Raw genomic sequence first — 7,051 nt, 5'->3', positions numbered from 1 at the left:
TGTGTCCAACTCTCCATGACCCATTTGGGTTTGTTTTTTTTTAGCAAAGATACTGGAATGGTTTTCCATTTTTTCCTCCAGCCCATTTTACAGATGAGAAAACTGGGGCAAACAGGATTAAGTGACTTCCCCAAAGTCACACAATTATCTAATGTCTGAGGCCAGATTTCACCTCAAGTCTTCCTGACTCCAAGCCTGGTTTTCTATCCACTACACCATCTAACTTCCCTTAAGGGACAGGTGAGTTGATAATTGTAATGTTGCTCTGGCAATTCTGATTTAAATATGACTGGTTCTTTCTTTCCCATATCTGACTGGAATACAGTTAAATTCAATTAATAGCAAACAGAGTTATAGTCTAATCTCACAATTTGACTTAGAGCTGCTAGAAATCATCAATCTACTGTCCCTTACAGCCAGGCTTATTCTAGATAAGGAATTTTCTGTTGAAGTTTGTCCCCATCCACTCACTGTAGGGCTTATTGCCCGAGCCCCATGGTCTAGAATGAGAAACTAGAGTTTAGTAAATTCTTGTTTCTATTATTCCTGTGTATATTATACCTTTTTCTTTGGAGAACTTTCATAGAGTTTTCACTTACTTGTACTTAAATAGCAAACTAATAGATTTTCTGTCCTTGATCATTTCTTCTTTACCATCTCTCTTCGCTTTTCAAAACAAATAAGGTCATTTCTTAATTATTCAGGAGCCAATCATATAGATTATGTATCTGTCAAGCTCTCAACCTATTAGTCATCTCCTTGTTTCTGAGAAACACAATCAGAGAATACATTAGATAAGACAAGAAGCAGTCCATTTTGTGACTTGTCAGCCTCTGGTGAGAAACTGGATTAGAGAAGAAGTTGAAACTTATAAATAAAGTTTGGGGATTAGATTTCTTTCAAATATACATGGTCTACTTATCCTAGGATCAAAACTCATCAAAAGTTGACTGGACTTTCTTATAGATTTCTATATGTGTATACATCTCTAAGTATATGTATTATACATCTATCTATACATATATATGTATCCACATGTATATGAAATGAATACACGTACACACATATGTATACTTTCAGTAAAATGTTCCTTTTAAATTTCCCTGCTTTGGGTAGCTAGGTGGCATACTCGATAGAGCACTATCCCTGGAGTCTGGAAGGACTTGAGTTCAAATCCAACCTCAGACACTTTATAATGCCTAGCTATGTGACCTTGGGCAAGTCACTTAACCCCATTGCCTTAAATTTTTTTTAAATTTAAATTGCCCTGCTTTGTCTTAGTGTCATTTTGGGATTTATACCAACTTTTAAGCTTCAGGTTAGTTAAATATAATAATGATTCCATATTGTTTCCCTTATCTCCTGGCAATTCTTTCTTTTAAGGCTTCACCTAATTCCACCCCACATACCTCTTAATCTTCTTACAAAAGAAGAATAGCAAGAAAACATAAAGACATTCTTCTAGTTTCCAGGTCCTAGTTCTCTTCCATCCTTCCTTTAAAGTGGCAAAAAAACAAGCAAAAAAGACAGAGAATGCAGGATAGTCCTTTCCTTTCTCTATGTTAAGAAACCATAGCCTCTTATTATTTTTCACAATTGGAAGGTCATTTTTCCAATTTATTAAATATAAAAAAGCATGGGATATTCCCCATTTCTATTTATGAACTTCTTACCATGTGCTAAGCACTGAGTTAGTCATTAAACATTTTTTAAAAAGGCAAAAATGAGCTCAAGGACTTTATATTTCATGAAAGGAGTATATATATATATATATATATATATATATATATATATATATATGTATATAGATATATAAACATATAGATATACACACAGAGACATATATACATTTATAAGCATATATACCCAAATGTGTTTGTATGCAAATAAGTAAATTAAAAATATACAAATTCTTGTTGATTGGTTGTGCCAGACACTGCCTTGGGTCCTGGGGATATAAATACATAAATACACTAAATGAGACAATCTCTAATTGCAAAGTGCTTTTATTCTTTTTTTTGTTTTATTTTATTTTTCAAAATCATGAAAAGATAATTTTCAACATTCATCTTTTGAGTTCCACATTTTTCTACCTCCCTCCTCCCTATGACAGTTGAGTAATCTGCTATAAACTATACATGTATAATCATATTTAACATATTTCTATATTAGTCATGCTGTGAAAGAGGAATCAGAATTAAAGGGGGAAAAGAGGAAAAAAACCTGAACCAAGTTTTTCAAGTTCAGAAAAGCTAACTAGAAGGTATTATTTTTTCTTTTTATTGTTTTTTAAATTATTATTTTTTTATATATTTTATTTTTATTGTTCTCTATAATTTGTGCAATGGTCTATAAAATCATCTAGGGGCTTTGCATCTGTGGTAATTAATAACCATGCTAGTGAAAACATAACATTGCACAGAAGAAAAAATCTAGAAGGATTAACTTTAGGAAAATGAAAATGAACAGAATTCTTCTGGAGCTATTTGGAAGAGTCTCATATACAGTAAATCATTTGTAACAAGATTTTCATATATTATACACATATGGACATGTTTATGTATATACACACATTTTTGTGTATATGTATATTTTTAAAACCTCAAATTAAGGCTAAATATTATTTATTATGCTAATTGCTCATAAGTGTGTAGGATTTTATAACTTTTAAAGAACTCTTATTTGAGTTTCAAACATCTCTGCGATAAAAATGGACAGAGATTACTGACCTCATTTTATAGAGGAGGAAACTAAGGCTCAGAGGGGAAAGTAGTGATATGCTGGTAAATAGTTAACAATTCAATCTCTGAAAAAGAAAAAAAATATTCCCAGAACATACTTTCTATTTTTTGGAGGCAATTGGGTTTAAGTACTTGCCTAGGGTCACATAGCTATTGAATGCCCATAGCCAGATTTGAAGACAGGTCCTCCTGACTGTAGAACCAATGCTCTATTCACTATGTTTCCTCACTGCCCCTAAAGAATGCACTATCAAGCTGATTCTAAATTATTAGCATTTTCTCTAGCTCTTAAGTTTTAATAAGCAAAAAACAAAACCCCAATAAATCAAACCCTGATTTGTAGCATTTGTTTATTTTTAAGGTATATTTAACCTAAACACTTTAAAAATCAGATCTCTAAGGCATTTTGAGTTTTTCCAGCATACGACTTAGGAGAGGATGTATGAAAGATCACAAAATAAGCCACAATGGCTCTCCACAGAGGCAGACCACAAATAACAATAGTTAATTGCTATCCATTCAGAGACTATATATAACTTTATAGTGAGAAAAACTGACGACAAATAAACCAGATTTGAGTAACAAATATAAAATTGTGGTCTCAAGTTATTCAGCAATTCCACCCCTTTTCAGTGATGAATAGAAGAACTTTTTCTCAGGTATGAGATCATGGGTTTAGAACTGAAAGGGAATTTAAAGATCAAATCATTTAGCCTCCTCATGCTCTCAATAATATGAAGCCCAGAGAATTTGTGACATGTCCAGAGTCACACAGATTGTCCAAGACAAAGCTAGAGTTCAGATTAGAGACTCCCCCTTTTCCATTGCCCCAGAACACTTTACCACAGTCAATCATCTTCACTTGACCCTTTGCAACAGTTCTGAGAAACAGAGCAAATATTGTCCTATATATGAAGAAATCAGGGCTCAGAGGCCCTTAAGGCTGTCATTCTTTATTATCCTCCAGGAAATGGGTTTTAAAATAAGGGGGTTTTTGGGGGGGTTGGTTTGGTTTGGTTTGGTTTTTGCAGCAGTGATGCATATGATATTTAAAACCTCAAGTTAAAGCCTATTTTTTTCCAAAATAATTCTTCAGACTCATAAAGGCTAATTATGTTTTCCTGAATGTCCCCAACTCTCCTATTTCAATTAACAGATGAATCTGATACTGCTCCTCATCCTTTCCCCTGATAATTCAAGACAGAAAATTACCTATATGTATTATAAGGATTCTAGCAAAGTAACATAAATTCATTTGATATCTACTTTTTTCTTCTCTCTTCTTTGCCAGTTGCTTTACCCCAAAAATAACCAAAGGTAGGGACAATAAAATTCCAATAACTGATGAGCATCCATCTCTAAGATGTCTAACTCCAAGGCCAGGGGGTAGGTGGAGGAAGAGGGAGACTCAGAAGGAGAAATATAACTATGTGAAAAAGAAAATAGAAGACTTTGCCTGATCATAACCCAGAAAAAGGGGGGGGGGGGTCTGCATTGAAAGGCTTTCATTATCTTCTGTTTTGTAGTCAGCAAAAGAAGCTAGACTAATTGACATCTCTGGCTTGTTTGAGGAGCCCTAGAGCTATTCCATAGGTGTCATTATGTGCTCTGTTAAGGGAATGAGGCTGAATTGGAGTCCAAATGTCCAGAACAAGAGGGAGGAAGGCATTACTTTTCCTCTTGTTGTTTTCAAAGGGCGTTCCCATGATGTGACAGTACTTAATCAGACCTTGGAATCTTGAATTTAATCTATTAATCTGCTTTATTTTTCCTAAAAGGTGTACATCTATATAACTCTGCTTCTTAAGGTTACAGCAGATGAATAGCAAAACTTATCAAAAACCTAAGAAATCTTTTCAGTATATTAAAAAACAAACAACAACATTAAGAAAAACAAAAACCCTCAGGCTGAATTTAAATTGGTAAATCTAGAGAGTCATGTTTTTGTTTGCCCACTGAATCTGATTTGATAAGATGGGGAATGTAACCAACTGTGTTGTGTTAGTCACAATAACTGTTTTTTCATAGATCTTTTGCAAGATTTGGTCATTATAAACCTAATTCCACCTGAGTTTTTGTCTGGGTTCAACTGAGACCTAAAATAATAGTATTTTACCTTGAAAAAAAATGCTTTAAATCTCCATGTGTCTCTATCTATAGTTATTTCTGTAATAAAATAACATGAATCTATGAGGAAAATTTGTGCATAGATCATGTCATGTATTGGAAGAAGTGAAAAAATAGGAAATACTTGGTATTTGCTTTGTTTTGCTTTTGTTATAATACAACTCTAGATTGAATAGTAGAAGTTTATTGATAATTGTTTTTAATTTTTTTTTGTTAAAATTATTGAGATGTCAAGACTAATATCTTCCTTTTTCTTTCTTTTGTTCAATAGTTTTTAGTTTCTAATCAAATGAACTTGGTTTTTTTTTTTAGCTGTCAACTTTCCAGCTATTATAGTCATTCTAAATAGAATATTCTTGGTTGTATATTCATGTTATAATTGCCTTTAAAACTCTCCAGCTTCCTTCAAGGCTTCCTTCAGGTACCATGTCCTATGGAAAATATTTTCCAATCTCCCCAGTTGTTAATATTCTCTCCTTCTTCAAATTATGTTTCTGTTTATATGGTTATATATCATATTACTCAGTAATATATAAGCTATTTGAGTGTAGGAGCTATTCTTCATCTTGTCTTAGTGTGCCCAAAGCTTTGCATGTAGTAGCACTTAACAAATAATTATATGGTTAGATTAGATGATACTTAATTTTCTATTTGTCTCTTTCAAGAGAAGCTGGGAAAACTGACATTTTTCAGAAAATTCATAATTGGTAATGTTCTATTATGAACAACAAATCAAGCTTCATTCTAAAAGAAGAAAAGTCCAAAATAAACTTCTATAATATCATTTCAATTTGCTAACTTCTTCCCTTATAACTACCTTTATATAGGTCCTTATCACTCACTAGGATAACCCACAGCATTCTATCATCTTGTCTCTCTACATCTGGCCTTTTACTCCCTCAAATTTATCCTACACATGGTTCTCAAACTAATCTTTCTTTTGTAGAGTAGTGAGATTTCCTCTCTACAAATTCTTTTTTTTTTTTTGAAAAGAAAATAGAGATTTTTTTTAAAGGTTACAGCATATTAAGAAAGTAATAGAAAATTTAAAAGACCGACGTGTATTGCTGATTGAATTGACCAGGCCAACTGGCCAAGGTTCAATAGGAGACTGGAAGGTTAAAAAAAAAAGGTCAATGCCCTTCCCTCCTTCTCCTTAAATTCTCTCCCAGAGTCCACGGGAGGGAGTGGTGACCTGGGAATGATCCAAGTCCCTCCTTGGAGATTTTGCCTTTTGGGGAAGGGTCTCTTTTGGGTGGTCTTTCAGGGCCTGTGCTCCCTGGCTGCCCCACTAAAAAACAATGCAATCCAAATCCGGTTAAAGGTCAGGCCCTCAGGTGTGGAAGGAGAAAGGAAGATTCCCTTTACAATGCAAACAAAGGATTTACAAAGTTTGTCTCCTACTGATCTCATCACTCCCAAGCCCAGGCTTCTCTGCATCACTTGTTTCTAACTTTACATCTTGGTAAAAAGTAGTAGTATTGTGGCCCTCTTGGAGTCTGGACCTGGTGCCATGACAGGCCAAAGTTTCTACTAGTTATTGTTTTACTAGTTACAGTTCTGCACTATAAAAAGTGCTGAGGGAGATTCAAGAATAAGGCATAGTCTTTACCCTGAAATAATTTGTAATACAGTAAGCTTTTCCCTTTCTCATTTAAATATATTTATTTTATATCTAAAATCATTACTTGTAATTTATATAAACTATAAACTTCAAATGATCTTGTTTTGTTTTTTCTTTTATTTTATCCTAGCTCAGTCTTTAGTCTGGTTGTCTGTTTTAGGGTTCTTCAAATGTGGTATCTATCATACCCTCAATGCTGAATTTTTAATTTTAGCTATTTTCAGTCAAATGGATCACTTTTGTAATGGGAACCAATCAAGAATTCTGGACAACTGCTGATTGTCTATTTGACCTTTCCATTCTTTAGTTTCCTTCTCTCTTTGATTAATAAAGATTTTCCAAGTGACTGAGCAACAAGCTGACATACTTGAGCTGTTTTTGTTGCTACTTCTGGGCATCATGATTCTTTTATCCCAGAAGACTTGCAATGATCATTTGCTTAGGATATTGCATCATTCCCTCTCTATAACTAAAGCTAAGGCTGTGCCTCTTCCAGGTATATGTTCCCTTACTCCAATCTTCAAGTATGATGCAAACATTACCTTCTACTTACTTTCAT

The sequence above is a fragment of the Macrotis lagotis genome, chromosome 2, assembly GCF_037893015.1.
Source record: "Macrotis lagotis isolate mMagLag1 chromosome 2, bilby.v1.9.chrom.fasta, whole genome shotgun sequence".
In the NCBI taxonomy this organism is placed as follows: Eukaryota; Metazoa; Chordata; class Mammalia; order Peramelemorphia; family Peramelidae; genus Macrotis; species Macrotis lagotis.
The sequence above is the reverse complement of the archived record's forward strand: the minus strand, read 5'-3'. Positions refer to the sequence as shown.